We start from the raw sequence: 20880 nt of genomic DNA, 5'->3' as shown, positions 1-20880 counted from the left end.
TTCTAATTAAGTTTGACTCGGTATACTGAGCAGAAAATATACGCATTACAGGTTGTTACATAATTTCCTTCGATGAATACTATTTACGTGAAATTATAATATAGAAAATCTTATCACATTTTACACACCTAATAAATTAAATTTAAATACAGTTTACTAATTTTATTACTAAAGAGAAAAATAAATAATAGATAAACATAGAATAAATGATAAAGAAAGCAAAAATAGCAACAAACAGACATTATACGTCCACGCCCACGTTTGATGATTCCATTGTACATAATACGTAGTATTTTTTATTTGATGACGTCGTTCATTTTTCTTCCCTATAGTCAGAAGACATTTACATAGCTTACAAATAAAAGGTTATTATGTTTTTTTTTTGTTAATTTTAAGCTCTTACCTTAACACCATTTCTATTCCTAGGTACAAATGACAACTTCTCCTCTGTTCTGATGACAGATACAACAAAAGTCACTTTGAAAATGATTTTGTTTGTTTTATATTTCATGTAATCCTAAAAAAATAGAGATAATGAATCAGATATAATTGTTTTTTTTTTTTTTTTTTTTTTTTGTATATACAAGAAATCATACATTATTGGTAAAATTAAACTTTTATTTTAAATTAAAAAAAAAAAGTAAATTAATTTATAACGTATTCACTTAAAGAAAAATCCAAATGCGTAATTAAAATGATTTTAGTGTTAATTAAAAATTAATTGTTAAAATTAAAAAAATTAGCTGCAGCAGCATAGATATAAAGAAAAAAATATTGCTTGACCAAAATTTAGGACATCGAGGTATTTACAAATGTCGATATTTCAAAACCTTTTCGTTCAAAAAAGCACAAAAATGTATTAGAAATTTCTGGAAGATGTTATAAACGTACATGTGTTAGTTTATATTTTGATTAATTTCTCCGAATTGGCGCAAAAAGAATTCATTGAAAACGACTCAAAATTTTCTATATAATGATGAACATTGATAGCTTTAATTATGAACAAAATTAAAAAGAGATTTAGCAACAGTTGTCTCGTCACTTTTATTTCCCTGTCTAAATAATGCTACAGGAGAGCTGTGGCTCTAGAAAGGCTCTTGTAATCGGGATAATTTCGGCATATGCGGTTTTCACCGGATTTTGACATCTAACGAACACAAAAAACCGGATGGAAATTTTCCGGATGTTAATGTTATTATGTACGTACATGTTCGATATTGGCCTCTCAATCACCTTATATCTCCGGAACTAATGGAACGATTTTGACCAAACTTCGTCATATTACTTCTTCTATATATGGGAAATTGATGCCATTATATTTCCAACTTATCAAGAGGGTGAGGCTATAAAGCAAGGTCATTCACAGTAAATCCATATTTCGCCTATTTAAGGTTATATTTTTCTTAGACACATTTATTAACAATTAAAAAACCCACAACAATATTTGCAAAATCACATCCCCACCACATAAAACGCTTACTGGTGAGCGGTAGAATTAAATAAATGAATAATATTTAAAGTGTAAAAAAGTAACTCGGTCTAGCAGGGTTTCGAACTCGATCGTCCGGTCGACTCGGTACTTGGTGCGTTAAGTCTCGCAGTTACACCAACCTGCCGATCGTAAAAGAGAAATTTGTTCTATGCAAGTTGTGAAATTACATCTTAGTTAGTGCCAACCATTGCCGCTAGAATTAAATGGGGTTGCGCGCGCGTTTTATTTAGAATAATTGAATTAAACAAACGAAAAAAAATATTATAATTAAATAAAGCGATAAATATTTCAAATTAAGTTAAATATTATGTGTGAGTGTGTGTTTATGTGTGAGACGTGCACCAGAAACAACCCACAGTTGTAGGACTTTCCCGAAACGTGGTTTTAGCCGCGTGACGGGGAAGTGTCAGCTTTCTTGTGTGTACAACGGTCTTAGAAAATTTAACTTTAGTACGATGAAAATGCTTATTACATTATTTAAAATGCTGTAGAATTAAGTCAATTGGGTTCAGGTTGGAAGGATATTTAACGTTGTTTATTAAGAGTTTTTACTTCATATCTTGAAAATACATCCACCATAAAGTTGAAATAAAGCATAAATACGTGGCTGGTTATACATATGTCACAGCCTTGGCCTGATTTTCGTTCCATCGGACATGTTGCATCACGTTATCTATTTTTATTTTTATTTTTATTTTTTTAGCCCAAAAAGCAAGTGGACTCAATCGGATACGTACTTAATTTTTTTTAACACTAATTTTAAGTATATAGCATTAATTTATTATTTTGTTCATAATTTCCGATATTTTATCTTTTATTTTATTTTATCTATTTTATATTTATGGTTATTATTTAAATATTATTTAAGGTAGCTACCAAACAAGAGGATCAAGGGGGACCCAAATGTTTTACTAATAATATTCCTTTTTTTTCTTTCTTTTTTTTGCAGTTATTCTCTAAGTACAGTATAGTTTTGATGATCAAAAACGTCATTTAGTGGAGAGAGACAATTGGTATTTATTTTGCACTAATAATTTTGATTTTTATCAATTATATATATTTTTTTTAATTCTGCATAATGATTGAGCTAAAAATGTAATTTTTCAAGATAGGCAAAAGACTTGTATATCGTCTTGATGTTCACAGGGCAATTAAGGGAGCACACATCGAAATCTACTGAACACGTAAGAAACTTGTGTTTCTATTTCATGTATCGTATACTTCATGACTACAATGTTTTCGAATCTACAATTTAAAAAACCACCATTATTTTTCCGGCACACTTACAAGAACGTGTGACTTTGTACAGCCATCCAGCGATCTAAATAACCATTACGGTAAGTAACCTGACAATAGTAATATTCATAATCTTTTATAACAATAACAATAATCTTTTATTTAAAATTAGACTAGATCTTACTTAAGTTTATTGTACTATTACAATTTTTAAATTTCGTAAAACATAAGGGATTACTTATAAGGGACAATCCGTTAATTAAAATAATGAAATGATAAAATTTATTTTAAAAAGAATTTCTAAAGATACATAGACTATATAACTTACAAGGAACCTAATATAGAATAACCAAGAGAAATTAAAGAACGTTTTCTTTTTTCAAAAAGTGGAAATAATATTCAAAGACTACAAGGAATTTCTCGTAATCTTAGTTAGAATAACGCTCAATAAATATAGAAAATAAAACAATATTTGCTCAAAATTATAACTGGAAGTAGAACAAGCGACTGTTATATAATCGTACTAAAATAATATAAAGTGAAAAAACCGGACGAACTAATAAATAGAAATGTTAGCCTACATCAGATAAGTACAAAAAGTAATTTCTATAACAAACAGAATATATTATACTGCAAACTAGTATAAAATTATATTTAACGGAACATTCAAAGGCTATTAAGGCAAACCGTAAATCCGGATTCTTTTTTATTTATGTAGACCACTTATATAACACAAGCAAAATACTATCGCATGCATTAAACTTATTCATAAGGAAAATTAAATGTAGTATATATAATATTCAATTAATATTTAAAAAGGCGATTGTTTAAAAGTAATTTTCAAGTAATTTTTTAATATAAATATTTGAAACGGCTCTATTAATATAGTTTATTTAGTAATATTTGTCAAATTTTTAATTACATATACAATAACGCTATCATATTTTATAATACAATAATAAATACATATATTTTTAATAACGTATTTAATTTAGTATACAGATTGTAGAAACGAATTTCGTCCTAGTCAAACAGGTTAATTCAATTAGACGTAACTTATTAAATATTATATGTATTATTATTAATCCTAAAAGGTAAAATTATTTAATTTAAATTTAAACAAAACCGGTTTTTACTTAATTTTATAATAAAATTTACATAATAATATTGTTTAAATTTGACATCAAAATTAGTGGCCAATGACACTTTTATTATACTCGTATACGTAAATACAGTTCAAGAACGATGATTACCAGATTTATAACTAACTGAAAATTGAAAAAGTAATATTTTATATTCTGTGTATTATTAAATATAAACGATATGTTTTTTAACACCAAACGCATAGCAACTACTACTAGTATTTTTTTTTTTAGATTACAATAGTTCTTTCTTATGAATAAAATTATCTAAAATTAAAAATTTAAATACTAATTGAATTGATTTAAATTTATATACAGCACAGTAGACCGGAGCTAAATTGTATAAATACAAAAGATATATTTCCGTAGAAATGCTTTTATTAGTCATCAAATGTTGGAAAACATATTGCTTACCTACAGTATCCCACAAAGAAATAGAGAAACTTTCAGGACATGTTCTACTGGTGAAAATAATAAATAAACATATGAAACGCTTTGTTTACGACTTATGGGTAGCAAAAGATTTCATTTGGGTTTCAGCTCTTAAAAGAACTGTCTCCTTTCTTTCTTTTTTCTGATTAACCTCCGGGAATTATCGTTCAGTTATTACTTATGAGGATGAATGAGAATGATATGTATAAGTGTAAATGAAGTGTAGTCTTGTACCGTCTCAGTTCGATCATTCCTGGAGATGTGTGGTTAATTGAAACCCAACCACCAAAGAACACCGGTATCCACGATATAGTATTCAAATCCGTAAAAAAGCAACTACCTATAATAGGACTTGAACGCTAGAACTCTCGACTTCCAAATCAGCTTATTTGGGAAGGCGCGTTCACCAATTGATCAACCCAGTGGGCTCCCTAGCCCTAAACGTCGCCACGTTTTGTCCCTGATTTTATTTTTCTACACATCCAATCCTTCCCGGAGACCGAAACATAATCCAGTATCAAGTACTCACACTAACCTTTATGCCACATCGCACCCGGGTGTTACCACCAGTTACCACCGTCGGTTACCACCGTCAGAGTGTCGATGAGAAACCGTAGCCCCGTATACAATCAAAGTAATACAAAGCAAAAGAGAAAAGAATATACAAAATTAACATCAAATACAATAGAACAGAAATTACACATTTATCAGGAGAGTCTCAATGATCCTTGTCCGCAGAAACTGAACATGGACATTTACAATAAAGAATAAAATCAACATATAACAAACTGCTCCATAAGCAAGAAAATACAAAGTAAGAACACACGGCATTATCATTAAGAACAATGGACACAGTAATAAAAATTCCATTAGAAGGGCTCCATTGACCCTCGCCCTGAGTATTAGACATATACATTTACAACAGAATAAAGATAATAACAAAGAAAAAATTACTCCTTACCCTAAAACCTATGTGCATATGTTAACAGGCTTCTACCAGACGACGAGGTGCCTGACATTTGCCATTCTTCAGTTCTCTTTGAGGCCATTTAGCAACATACAGCCCCCATTACAAATATTAACAAATCCAGTCAGAAGAAATACACAATATTATTATCCAATACAAAAAACATAGAAATGATGAAATTATCAGAGGAATCTCAGTACAAAAAGAACAAATAAATATTGCTCAGTACCATCGATCACTCTCCCTTCTTCGGGCGTGGTTGTCCGACGAGTCCAGTCCTTAGGCTCGTAACGCCGCCTCTCTGAGCCTGCCCTCCTCTTTCTTGGTCACCAGAATCCGTTCCACCATTCTCTACACAGTGTTCCAATCTCTCCTGCTTCGAACCATGTATTCCACTATGTATTTTGGAGTAAGCCACGCCGGATACAGATGACTTTGACATGATCCCATCGGGCACACCGAAAGAACGTGTTCTCCGGCGTACCTACTTGATCGCAGTATGCACACTTCAGAGAAGTCATATTTCTAAATCTGTGTAGATAAGCTTTGAAGTCACCGTGGCTCGAGAGGAACTGGGTAAGATAGCAGCCAACCTTCCCACGTTTCCTCCGAAGCCAAGGCTCAATCCTGGGGATCAGTCACATTGTCCTCGATTCTTTTCTGGAGACACTCACTGATTCTGCCACTCCTGCAGCATCAGCCTAGACGCTTCAGGTCTCACCATTCCGTCAAATCTCCTCCTCAGCAGGTTTGCCCGCAGAGGGTAGGAGGGACCCCGGCTATGACCTCCACCGCATCGCCCGATATCGTGCGATACGCGTAGGCCACTGTTAATTGCCGCCCTCCGTTGTAGTGAAGGCAGCGTCGTCTCATTCCTCACCTTCTCCAGCGCCTGAACCCATACCGGCACCATGTAGAGCAGTGTCGATGTTGCAACTGAGAGAATGAGCCTCCTCTTCCCAGGCTGAGGTCAGTTTGTGTTGCAAATCAGCCTCTCCAGGAAGTCAAGAGCCCTTTTCCTGCCTTGTCAGCGGTCTCCTTAAGATGGCAATTGAAGAAGCCCGACTTCTGAAGACACACGCCGAGGTACTTATCACAACTCGACGTGGGCATCCTCGTTCCTCTAACAATAACCTCCAATTTTCGTATCCGTCTGAGGCCCACGATAGCCACCATTGTCGTCTTCTATGGGGCCAGGTTCAGGCCTCTTCCCTCCAGCCAGTCATTCACTTTGTCAATTCCCTCACACGCCTTTTACTTGACCTCTTCCTCATTGCTGCCAGACACTAGGAGTGCTAAGTCGTCTGCGTATGCAACCGCCTGACTGTTAAATTAGTTTTTTCTAATAAATTTAAAATGAAAAAAAAAACAATAGTAAACTTAGTAGAGGTTTATAAAAAAATTGAAAAGAAATAAATTCCATTTCTTAAAAAAAAAAAATTTTATTTGGTTACAGATTGAGGCAGTTGCACAGTTCTCCATTCTTACATATATATTTTACGATTAGAATAACTGTTAATATATGGTTTTACGTAGGTCATTTATTATTACTTCTTTGTACGAAGTAAAGAAGTATTGTGATCGCCAAAAATCTCGGTTTTCAGATTTCAACGGAAATATCCATTTTGACCATCCCTGAATCAATTTTGACTAGTTTCGTCGTGACGTCTGTACGTACGTATGTATCTCACATAACTCAAAAAGGATTAGCCGTAGGATGTTGAAATTTTTTATTTAGGACTGTTGTAACATCTAGTTGTGTACCGCGTCATCCTCTCTTAATCTTTTTATTTTTTCTTTAGTCTTAACGTTTCCTTCCTCTTTATAGTTATCATCTTCTCTTAATATTTTTATTCTTTCTATGATTTTAACATTTTCTGATCTAGTAATACGAGTATAATAAAGGGACTTTTACTCTATCGTAATATTTCATGTAAAATTGTTGAATTAATAATTTTATAAATATTTGATGTTAATGAAAACTAATATTTTACCAACTTTTTCTATCCACTTTATTAAAGAATTGGAAGACCGTATATCACTTTAAAATGAAATAAGTTTATATGAAGTGCATAAAAAAATGTACATATGTAATTTAATAGGCGTTCAAGAAAGTCATGTGGTTCCAGATCAGATTTTACTTAGTTTTGATATATATATAAAATTACTACAAATATTTAAATAACTACAATATAAACAAATATATGACTACCAGTATTTAGCATTGTCTTTACCGTCAATACTTCATAAATTTTACAATAGTCCTCTGCTTATTATAATACTCGTACAGTTATCTCGAAAAACCGGAAAGAATTTGAGGATATATTCGACTAGAAAAAAATAAAGAAAACGTTTTTATGTTTAACTACTGGCCCGGAAACCTTTTGTTTTAGAGTAATAGCTTGCAAAAAATTTCGGCCTGATTTCTGATTCAGTGATAAAAATGAAGGCGCTCTGAAATTCTAGGAACTAAAATTAAGGGGTAAATTTAATTGTTTCATATTAGTTTTAACCTGAAAAATCGAATAAAACAGATTCCAAAATTGTATTTAGTAATTTTTTTTTTAAATTATTGTAAAAATCTAAAAATTGGTACCGCAAACACAATTTTTTTAAAATTCGTCTTCCGTAACAACTTAAAAATAAGTAGATACCATATAGTAGGTTCATATAAATTTTTTTTTGCTCAATAATTTCAAGCTCAGTCATATATCACAAATTATTAATTTCAGTACCATATTGTCCACATAACAAACATTAATAACAAATAAAAAGAAAAAGAAAGAGAAGTAACAAGAAATTAGATACGACACCACTAAACTTAACGGTATTAGATTCCAAACTGTTGCGCAAACCCTAAGTCGAGTCATGGGCTTGTTTCAACCGTCGGACGTCTCTGCTGTTATGGAGTAGATTAATTGCAAAGTGGTTTACATGATTCTCAAGCCTCTGCAGGTATTTGACATTGCGCCGTTGTGCAATCTCACGAACCGATGGGAACTCCAGATAATCCTGAATCTCATCATTCCGCGTGAACCACGGACTTCGGCAATTACCCTCGCTACATTGTTCTGAAATCGTTGTATAATTTCCACATTACTAGTACTAGCCGTTCCTCACAATTCTACACTGTACGTCCACATTGGCCGTAGGATAGCCTTATAAATTAAGATCATGTTGGATAACGTGAGGTCTGAGTTCCTCCGTAACAGCCAATGAAGTTCCCTGTACCTTGCGTTTAGCTGTTTCCTCTTCATCCTCACGTGACACGTCCAGGTCAAACGCCTATCCAGATGAAGTCCCAGGTACCGCACAGTCTCCGTTTGCGGGATCAAAACACCATCGAGGTACACACCGGGACAGTCACCTCTCCGCATGGCAAATGTGACGTGTCTCAACTTACCTTGTTTAACCTTATTCCTTCACTTTTTCTGCCACACGCACACATGATCCAACGCCATTTGTAGGTTCTGTGAGGCTAAGCCAGGGTTTTCGTTAACGGCCAGGATAGCAGTGTCATCAGCGAACGTGGCGATGATGCAATCATCTAGGACCGGAATCCCCGCAGCAAATATGGAATGCAGCACAGGGCCCAGCACAGAGCCTTGAGGGACACCCGATCCAATCTCACAACCTTGAAAACTCGTCATTATATTTCACCTGGGCAAAACCCCTCTCAAGATAACTCCGCAAGACTAGGAAGTAGGGTTGAGGAAGTTGTAGCTTTAACTTGTAGAGTAAGCCTACCCATACCTTATCAAAGGCCTTTTGGATGTCTAAGAACGCCGCCGAGCAGAGTTTCTGCTCTTCCAGACACCCGCTAAAGACTCTATGGGATTGTTCAATTGTGGAATGGCCACACCTGAACCCAAACTGATGGTCCGGAATTATCCCCTTACTCGCCAACAATGGCCTAAGCCTGTGCAGTAGTAGCTTCTCAAATAATTTAGATAAGACCGGTAACAGGCTAATTGGTCTATAAGAAGAAACATCCTGTGCAGGCTTCCCTGGCTTCAAAATCATCGCCAGCTGCGACATCTTCCGTTCCGCTGGGAAGAAAGACGTCCGCAGAACAGCGTTAAACAAATTCTTGATGTACTCGATGCCTTTAAGGGGTGGCATGACAAGCGTTTTGTGTGACACTAAGTCTAAGCCTGGGGCTTTCCTTAATCGTCTTCCTTGGTTGACTAATTTCAGGTTCATATAGATGGATATAATTTATTATAATTTAAATTAATTACATCTTTTTAGGTTTCATGTGCAATAACTAATTAAATCTTTGTTACAGATTAAACTTTGCAACAAAATTTGTTGAAAATTTAATTCGGATAAAATCTATGTCGGTAGTGCCAACTAACCATAAAGAAGATATAGATTATTGCAACCCCAATATAAATATATATCGAAAGTATATAACACTGGGGTACAAAAAAAATTGCTTATTTTTATATCTTTTTTCAACCGTTCTTAGTTACGACGTGTAGGATGATTCAATCTGACAACTACTTAGTATTCTATGAAGAAGATTACCCCTATCAGGGTTGTTAAATGGAGGGGCTTCTCCCTTTTTGATTCCGAACTACCCTTATTTAGGAACAGAAATACGTCCTCAGCAGACATTTATATGTAATTTTAATTATTTGATGTATAATAACTTCGTTAAATTGCCAGTAAACAGATTAAAGTTTTTAAACATATTTTTAGAAAGTTTAATTCTTAGAGAATATTAATACGTAAAGTCAACTGAACAAGAAGAAAAATTAAAGAATTTCACTTTTATTAAAAATATTTTAAAAAAAATAATTTAAAACGTGGTAAAAACCTTTATAATAATTATAAGTTGGATCTTGACATTTTAACATCTAAGGAACTCAAAAACCCGGATGGATATTTTCCGGATGTTAATGCTAGTATGTACATATTTGTTCGATGTCGGCCTCTAAATTAGCTTATATTTCCAGACTACTGGACTGATTCTAACCATAGTAGGTTAGATTACTTCTACATATGGGGCATTTATGCCATTAAATTTTCTACTTAAAAGGTCAAGGGGATGAGGGTTAGAGCAAGGTCACACTTAGTATCTCGAGATTTCGCCTAATTAACGTCATATTTTTCTTAGTCAAATTTACAAACGATTAAAATATATCAACAGTCCAAAAAAAAAAATGTTTGCTAAATCGCACTCCATCCCAAAAAATGCTCTAAACTATTACTATGTTGTGACGTCATAGGTGAGCGGTAGAATTAAATAAATGAATAATATCTAAAATATAAAAAAGTAACTCGGTCTGGCCGGGTCTCGAACTCGATACTCCAGTTCACTCGGTATCTGATGCGTTAAGCCTCGCGACTACACCAGTAGGCTTGTATAGCCTCGCCGACCATACAAGCGGAATTTTTTTCTATGTAAGTTGTGAAGTTACATTAGTTTAGATAGTGCCGACAGTCGCCGCTAGTACCGCTACACCCACGCGAATTAAATATGATATGCGCGCGCCGCTTCGGTAAAAATTATTGAATTTAATAAACGAAAAAATATTATATTTAAGAAAAACGATAAATATTTTTAATTAAACTGTGTATGTAACCCGTGCATCAGAAACAAACTACGGGAAAATAGGACTTTCCCGGAACATCCTACAACTGTGTTGTCACCTTTTTTTATGTTGTTATATAATTTTACAACAGTTATTAGTTTTCAAGTAATTTTAGCAACACATAAAGAGAGAAAAAGAGAACCAGAGAGAAATTTCAGAAATCAGAAGATGTTAAAGCTATCACTGAATGAAAAGGGAGCTGTAATATTGGGAAAAATTTGCAAAAAATTAAACGGTAAAAGTTGTGAATAATTATTTTGTTTCTAATTAGAATCTACAATTTGTAATTCATAAATTTATCATCGTTCAGTTCGCATTTACCTATGAATAAATGCTTCTAATGCCTTGTTACGAATATTTTTACCATAAATTTTCCTAATTGAAACAGTTCTACCTCAAGATTAAAATAGGTTGGAAATTTCGTGCAATTACTAACCGTAATGAATTAAAACTAAGATTAAATCACTTTCTGCCTATAGATTTATTCGATAGGGTATCGAATTTTTAATGAATTGAAAAAATAATTTAGCATAAGTAATAGTTCCATAAAAAGAAACCAAATTTAGTTTTGAACATCAGGAAATTGTCTCACGTCTTTCTTATAATTTTTAATTTATTTTTATCTCTTCTATTCGACTATTTTTATATAATTTTCGATTTTAATTAAAAATTTTTCTGTCAAGCGAAGAATTAATCGTTTCCTTAACATAAATAAATAATTAATTACTTTTTTTATAAACAAAAAGATCAACGACATATAAAATAAGCTTTGTAAATTATTACAGGAAACCAATCTGAATCAGAAAAATTTATTTCGTTAAGAAAGGAAAGAGAATTTTGTATATAGGGAAAAGAACTTTATTTAATAAACAGAAAGGAATGAATCTGTTTTTTAAAAAGTATTATTTAAAAACTAAATATACATATATATATATATATATATATATATATATATATATATATATGTATTCCAATTATTAAATCTACATATTTGTGTGTATGTGTGTGTATACAGGATATTAGTAAAGCATGAGAACCCGTAAATAATTATTTAACTGTTAAGCATTGTAAAAAGGAATTTACCATCTGCTTCTACTTCGAAACAATACATTTTTAGATATAAGATCGCTAAATTCCAAGTCAGCGTGACAAGTAATTCAGAAATTTTAAATGGAAAGGTTACGACGATGATATATAATTTAAAAATGCATTAAAAAAAATAATTGACGTTAAAAACTTCCATCCTACTACAACATTAACCAAAATGGCACCATTTAATATTTTTCGTAGCATGTTTCAAATGCGGTCTACAGTATCTCTTAAATAAAGTCTCAACAGAGAAATAATATTAAAAAAAATTAATTTGGAAGATTCTAAAAAAAATATATTTTTTGGTATGCTATACAATGATTGTGATGTACTGTAGATCACTTTAAATCTAAGTTTTAGTATAAACAAAAGTAAATGGCCGCAATTTTGGTTTCAGTTGTTCCATATATAGGAGTTGGTAATTGTATAGACTTATACAAGGGGGATGGTATGCCTCTCCTTTGCTTTTAAGGGCAACGGGTGCCCGGATGCTCTCCAACCACGTAAAATTGAACTAATATTTGTTTCGGTTCCGCCTGGCAGCTGATGAGCTGTGCGTCTGCGGGGAGGTCCAGTCGAACGAACACATAATGTACGACTGCCCAGCTCTTTTGGGGGCCAGAACTAAGGCCACCCTGAACCTTAGAAGTCAAGGGGAAAATTGGCCACTCGTAAACGGCACGTCAATGTAGCGAGAGCCTCATTGTCGGACCGTGTGGGTGTTTCTTGATGCGGTTGCGTTGTTCAACCATCATCAGTGGTGTATTCAGGGAAAAGACTCCAACCGTTCTGCTCTTGGAAGCTACTCGACAGCGATGGCTAACCACCAGCCAATTTAACCTCCAAGCGCTTTAAAATTAGTGGACAGGTACTTGCTGGCATACCTAGGCGTGGCAGCGAATTGCTTTCTTGACGACATAAATTTAACTTATTGTGTGTCACATATATTTTTATTAGTTGACAGGGTATGCCTACCCATTTTTAGTAATATATGACAAGTGAGCGGTGAAACAGAAAGCGAGTGGTGTATCGCACCACGCTTAGTTCGATCGCTCAATTAGATTAGCTGTGGGAGCTAGTTAGGACGTCGCTTAACTTATTTGAGGGTCAGTAGCCGTTTGTGGCACAGACATTCGGTCTTATGCTTTAGGGCGACCGAATGGGGTGGTGACAGGAGAAATGGCATGCAAAAAAAATAGAGTTGTTCCAGCCCAATGATTTTTGTTTTCTCAAAGTCTTTTAAAATGACGATGACACTTTTACCCTGTCATCTTTTAAGTTGCTCTTCCTTAGGGCTTGAAATTTGAAAAAAATAGATCGTTTTGAAATAAAAGAATTTGCTAAATTTCAATTTTTCTATTTTTAATTGTTGAAAGGTATTTTAAAAGTAATATAAACATTTATTATTAAAATTATTGTTTATATTTTTACCGCCCCCCAGTTTAACAGCTGATTTTCTAAGTCGAAGGTTCTAAGATTTAAATCCTCGTAAAAATTTGTTACTTTTATACGAATTTGAATTCTAGACACTGAATACCGGGGTAGTTTAGTGGTTAAAGTTCAATTTACCAGACTTCTCCGAAATGGTAGGCCTGAGTTTGTACAAGACTACGCCTCGTTTATACGTATGCTATATATAACATCCTCATCTCATTGGGGTATGAGGAAATTGCTTATTGTTCATTAGTTGAACAGATTGCAAGTTACAAACGAGGAATGAAAAGAAAATTACTTCGTAAAATTTCATAGAAGCAAATTTATACGTTTAAAAATTAAATATCACAGCTATAATAAACATGTTACTGTTTTTGAATACGTAATAAACTTTATGGGAAATTTTAATATGAAAGTTATAAATTTTAAAAACTATAGGTAATAATATTAAAATCGTTACAATTATGTTTAGTTCTGTGTGTAATATGATACGTTTTTTAAATCAAAACGTTCGTTAGAACTTCGCCGGTAAGAGTCCGCAGAACTGGACGGCAGGGCGAAATCAACGAATTATTTTTACAGTTCTAAACATGACCTAACCGAAAAGTGAAATGAAAACGGGAAATTGAATATTTCAATTCAATTAGATCTGTAATAAAGAATACTTTCAAAAAATACCTCGAATTTTGTTAGACAACGTTATTTTCTTCTAGTTTATGAACCGCGGAACTCGAGCATGTCACTTTTTTCTCAAAAAGGTGGGTTTCCGAATCGCGCCGTTAGGTAACAGTATTTGATAGTACTAGGTAGCGTACAAAAACTTGATAATGTAATTGAAATAATAAAATTTAAAAGAAAGTATATACGAGGTGCGACAATAAAGTAATGAGTCTGATTTTTCTTTGCAAGATGTGGCAACCCTGCAGCTTGTGTAGGCACACCATCCTTGACCTTAGTCTATAAGCTACGTCTAGTCCAAGCGGCACATTAATGCAAATGCTCAGTCGTGAGTTGCGCTGTAATAAGTGGACACGTGTTTGTGTCTCTCGTTACAGAAATGAAACCGCAAAATATTGCGCAACGGTATGCCATTTCTTTTTGCGTTAAATCGGGTGAAAACGCGACGACAACTTACGGTAAGCTTCAGAAGGCTTTTGGAGAGGAGGTTATGTCAAGAGCTCAAGTTTTTCGGTGGCATAAAATTTTTAGTGAAGGCAGAACGAATGTTGAAGATGAAGACCGCAGTGGGCGACCATCAACCTCACGGACAGATGTCAACTTGACCGGGGTGCGTGAAATCGTACGATATGATCGAAGATTATCCGTGATAATGATTTCAGAAGAACTCAACATCGATCGAGAAACGGTTCGTCTAATATTAACTGAAGATCATGGTATGAGAAAGATTTGTGCAAAAATGGTCCCCAAAAATCTCACACAACAACAGCGAGAAACACCGAAAAATGTGGCAGCCGATCTGTTAGAGCAACGGAAATCAATCCAGATTTGTTGAGCCGTGTTATCACCGGTGATGAAGGTTGTTTTTTTTTCAATACGATCCAGAGACAAAACGCCAAAGTTCGCAACGGTACTCAAAGGGATCACCCAGACCAAAAAAAGCTTGCATGTCAAAGTCAAAAGTGAAACGCATGCTTGTGTGCTTCTTCGATTCCAAGGTAATTGTTCATAGAGTGGGTGCCTCCTGGACAAACAGTTAACCGATATTTCTACAAAGAAATTTTAGAAAGACTTCGTAAACGAGTTCTTCGTATCCGTGCCAACATTGCTGATAATTGGATTCTGCAACACGATAATGCGCCATCCCATACTGTCAGTACAGCAATTTTTAACCTCAAAACAAATTTCAGTACTACCACAGCCACCTTATTCACCAGATATCGCACCGTGCGACTTTTTTCTATTTCCAAGATGGCGGTCAAGGGACGCCATTTTCAAACAACACAAGATGTGCAAAAAGCTGTCTGTGACGAGGGTCTTGGAGGATATTACAGAAAATGAATTCCAGAAATGTTACCATCAATGGCAGAAGCGCTGGAATAAGTGTGTGCAATCAGAAGGGAACTACTTTGAAGGAGACAACACTAAACATGACTAAAACGGTAAGCAACATCTTTTTTCACATCAGTCTCATTACTTTATTGTCGCACCTCGTATGCGTTCCATAAAATAATAAAAAAATAGAAAAATTACAAAACTCTAACCGGCTCGATTTCATCTATTAACAAACGAATAATCATAAGAACTGTATCATTTCTGTAAATGTGATATGTATTACAAATTAAATTTTTTTATCATAACAGTTTCAGAATGTAAAAAACCTACGCTAAATTGTATTTTTATTTTTACATATAAAATATAAAAAAGAGGGTCCAACTGGGATGATCGCTATCCCCGTTACTTTTTAATCTTTACATAGAACTAGCAGTTAATGATTAACAGTTCAAGGTGAAAAGATAAAAATGCAACGATTTTCTGATGATGTAGTAATTCTAGCTTAGAGTAAAAAGGATTTAGAAGAAACAATGAACAGCATGGATGAAGTCCTACGCAAGAACTACCGCATGAAAATAAACAAGACCAAAACGAAAGTAATGAAATATAGTAGAAATAACGAAGATGGAACACTGAATGTAAAGAAGGAAGGGAAAAGATTATGGAGGTAGAAGAATTTTGTTATTTGGGAAGTAGAATTACTAAAGACGGACGAAGCAGGAGCGATATAAAATGCCGAATAGCACACGCAAAACGATCCACCAATCAGAAATATAATTTGTTTCTATGAAAGATTAGTTTAAACGTCAGGAAAGGATTTTTGAAAGTATATGTTTGGAGTGTAACTCCAAACTTATATGGAAGTGAAAGTTGGACGATCTGAAAAGAAAAGATTAGAAGCTTTTGAAATATGGTGCTATAGGAGAATGTTAAAAATCAGATTGGTGGATAAATTGACAAATGAAGAGGTGTTACGGAAAATTGATGAAGAAAGAAGCAATTGGAAAAATGCAGTTAAAAGAGACAGACTTATAGGCTACATATTATAGCATCCTCGAATAGTCGCTTTAATATTGGTGGGACAGGTAGAAGGAAAATATTGTGCAGGCAGGCAAGGTTTGGAATTTGTAAAACAAATTGTTAGGGATGTAGGATGTAGGGGGTATACCGAAATGAAACGACTAGCACTAGAAATGGAATATTGGAGAGCTGCATCAAACCACTCAAATGACTGAAGACAAAAAATAATATAAACTATACGGAAATTAACGTAGTAAGACTAGATAAATAAGTAATCAATACATTTGTTGCTAAAAAAAGGATCAGATTATGAAAGAAAGTAATGCAAAACTCATTTACTTGATTTTTTTTAAATTTATATCCTTTAGTAAAAATATTGCGTTAAAATATACATTCAGTGAAAAAACCGAATTTTCATCACAGTGAAAAGTGGAAAATTTGAAATAATGTTGAATACTTAAAATAAAGACAATACGAGTCGTGAAATAAAAGGTGAGAAAATTCTTTCAAAACAAATATGTGTTTGAAGAAAAGATGTTGAATCAATAATAGGTCAACATGCAATATAAACGCTAAAATTTGTGACTTTTTAATTTTCAAATTTAACCAAAATTGTGGTAATGACTTTGTAATACCCCTGCTAATTATATGAGTTTGTTTAATAAATGAAATCGGGCAGGGAAGTGTTTTGTAACAAATTTTTCAATTGTTATGTTTATTATATGGATTTTTTATTAGCTATTATTGTATATCTATTGTTTATATATTTAACATGTATTTTTTTTAAATAAAATTCTGAATTGTAGAGGGTATACTGAAATGAAACGACTGGCACTAGATAGGGAATCTTGGAGAGCTGCATCAAACCAGTCAAATGACTGAAGACAAAAAAAATAAAATTCTGAATTAATAACAGATTTTGATAGTAGAAATATAATCACTTATCATTTTTGATATAAGTATCATCTTGTTATCTGCGAGACTATCCGTACGTTACCGTACGGTTTACAAATTCATTGTCATTTTTTTGGATTTTGCATTTAGATTTATTTTGAACAATATTTCCTGTTTCTCAAGCAAATGTTAATTGTTCTGAATGCATCTTACATACGTTATTTTAAAAGTTTTTACCAATCAATCGCTTGATTCGATTATTTAAATTTAGGGGCTTCACACTGTCGTATAATGATCTGCACAGGCCGAACATCTTTTTTTACTTCCTTGTACAAAGTAAAAGAAGTATTGTGATCGCGAAATATTTCGGTTTTAAATTTCAACGGAAATATCCATTTTGATCATCCCTGAATCCATTTTGACTAGTTTCGGCGTCACGTATGTATCTCGCATAACTGAAAAACGATTAGTCGTAGGATGTTGAAATTTTGGATTTAAGACTGTTCTGATTGTGCACCTCACCTTGTGATTGCAATCGACTGAACCAAATGTCCATAAAAGCCCAAAATCCAAAAAAATATGGATTTCTTGATTTTTTCTTAACTGCAATAAGTCCTCATTGAGAGCATTTTAACGATGTATTATTATAAGTGGTACTTATTTTCATTGGTTCCAGAGTTATAGCCAAATAAATGCTTAATTAATGAAATATTTTGATCTTAAGGGAAGATAAGGGTTCGAATTAGACATCTCCTTTTTTAACATTTTTATTTAACTGAAATATGTTAATTTATTAATTATTATTACCCTCTGATTGTAAAAAAATGTTTATAATAATTAATAATTCATTAACAAAATAAATAAAAAATATCAGAAGTTATTAATGAAATAAAATTTTATGTACTCTTCATTTTAAAAGAAATGTGTATATGTAATTTTATACGCGTACAAGTAAGTCATGTGGTGTACACATCAGATTTGGTGAAAAATCCGATTATTCGTTTTTATTTCTATTTTTATTATGTTTACATCATAATAATTTAAAAAAATATGGTATTAGATAGATAGATATAAGACATACATTTATTTAAAGAGTAATAAAGGGACTTTTACTCTAACCTAATATTTCAGGCAAGATTCTTGAATTAATAATTGTATAATTATTTAATGTTAATAAAAACTAATATTTTAGCAATTGTGTAACTGTAAACTTTTATTAAACAATTGGAGGATCGTATTTAATTTTTAAATGAAATAAGTTTAAATGAAGTGCAGCAAAAAAAGTGTATATGTAATTTAATAGGCGTATAAGGAAGTCATATGGTGCCCACATCAAATTTTTTTAGTTATTATTTTGAACTTCATATTTTTAATTTTTAACAAATTTAAAACTTGTTTTATACATTTTTTTTTTCTTATTGTCTACGGTTAACTGTTATACGAATAAAAAGCTACGCTCCAAAATATATTTTCAAGAATTTCTTTCTAATTCTTAAATCTATATTTGATTCTACCCGACTTTGTTTCAATATGAAAGCGCTTCATGTTTGTACCATCCTCTATTTATATTTTATTTACTTCCTTTTTTTTAACCTTTTTTCTTAGTTAAAAATTTTCCCTTTTTTTGATATATTTGTTATTTTTTATATTTTTGAAAATAAAGAAATTTTTTTACTTTTTATGTATTGCAAGATCAAAAATTTATAAATTTACATTCCTTCCTTTTACATTCACATTTATAGAGATAAAATATTTGAAATCGTGAATTAGGTTTGGGTAAATTATATAAAATTAAGCATCGAGAAAAGCAGTTTATTTTTTTTGTTTTTTCCTTTTTAAAATTAATAGCCCACTTGTATTAATTAAAACCAACGTATGCATGACAAATCTGCGTACATGAAATGAAAAATATGTATACTTATAAAACATCATTAAGGCAGTTTACGGGTTGAAAGATTGACTATTAAGGCGTATGTGCTCACGTACAGAATACAAAGAAGTTAGTAGAAAACTTATAATTTGCTTCGCGTATCTGACCACGTATCTCGCTGCACAATGCTCTATAGATAAATCATCACAATAGCTGGCGTTGTGTTGTAATGTGCCCTGTCCTTTTCTCTGTAATCACTGCAGTCGATGGCGCTGCACCGGCCCCGGTAAACCACCACCTCTTTTGGTTGTTCTAACATCAAACCATTATCAATATTTATTGCAAGATTATCCCGTCAGATAGGTGCCGGGTCAATGAACTCGGCCAACCTGAATACCGATTGTACAAAATAACTGCATGCTTGTACTACACTACTACAATTTTTGAATTCTATTCAATATATTATTTTGAGTGTAATTACTAATTAGCATAATCGTTTAAAATGTATTACTACCATAATTATTACTGTAGTTTAGTTTAAGATAAAATACTTTTTTAAAAATTGTTAGGTTCTTTAAAAGGTCGTCATGATCGAATGAAATGGAGTAAAACATTATCAAATTATTAAGTAGTCGTTATATAAATTCAACGAGATCAAAGCATAAAAATATTTCCTCATCTGTAAAGTAGAAAAATCAAAAACAATATGTTCTTTGATAATTAAAATTTAGATTTCAACTACCGACATGCAATTTTTTTTTTTTTTTTAATAAACAGAAAGAATTTTTTTCTAGTATATTTATGATTAGAGAAAATATAAATTAAAAACATAATGGTCTACATACATTAAAATTCGGTAACATGTTATATAAAGTATGTTAAAACTGACATTTTACGGGAGAGAAAGTTAGGCGCATAACTAACTACTATTTATAAATTAAATATAAATTTAGTAATAGATTAAGAGTATATATTAAGAAAGTTGTTCTACAATTTTGGAGCCTCTTAAGGACATTGAAGAATTTATAGTATTCTTCTTCTCCTTTCAGGAGGTTTGCAATCATCATCACTATTTTCACCTTTGAGTAGGCAGCTCGGAACAGTTCAGTGGACCTTGTGCCGAACCATTTCCTCAGATTGCGCAACCATGAATTTCTGCGCGCCTCCCAACGCTACGCCTGCCCACTATTTTCCCCTGCATGATCAACTGGAACATCTCAAACTTCTCTACTATCGTTATGTGACCTAGATGCTGTAATTTCCCTGTTTGTACTGTATACGTAATCTCGAATTGTTTATTCATACTTTCTAGTACGTTGATGTTTGTCACCTTATCCTTCCAAGATATCCTTAGCATGCGTCTATAGCAGAGCATTTTAAAGGTCACCAACTTTTTCATGTACAGTTTGTCAATATCCATGCTCCCATTCCATATACCAGCACAGGAAACACATAACATTTTACCGTTCTAGCCCGCAGATATAATCTGATCTGCCGATCACACAAGAAAGTACTCATTTTGAGAAATGCGCTTCTAACCATTTCTATCCGTATACTGCCGGTACAGCCATACTAGGCAGATATGAGAGAGATATTATTGATCTGTCTCAAAATCTTTAACCGCTAGTTCTTTCATCGGATTGTTACCACAGATGATAAACTGTAACAATATTCCAAGATTTAAAAAAACT

The sequence above is a fragment of the Lycorma delicatula genome, chromosome 3 (assembly GCF_047948215.1).
Source record: "Lycorma delicatula isolate Av1 chromosome 3, ASM4794821v1, whole genome shotgun sequence".
NCBI classification, from domain to species: domain Eukaryota; kingdom Metazoa; phylum Arthropoda; class Insecta; order Hemiptera; family Fulgoridae; genus Lycorma; species Lycorma delicatula.
The sequence above is the reverse complement of the archived record's forward strand: the minus strand, read 5'-3'. Positions refer to the sequence as shown.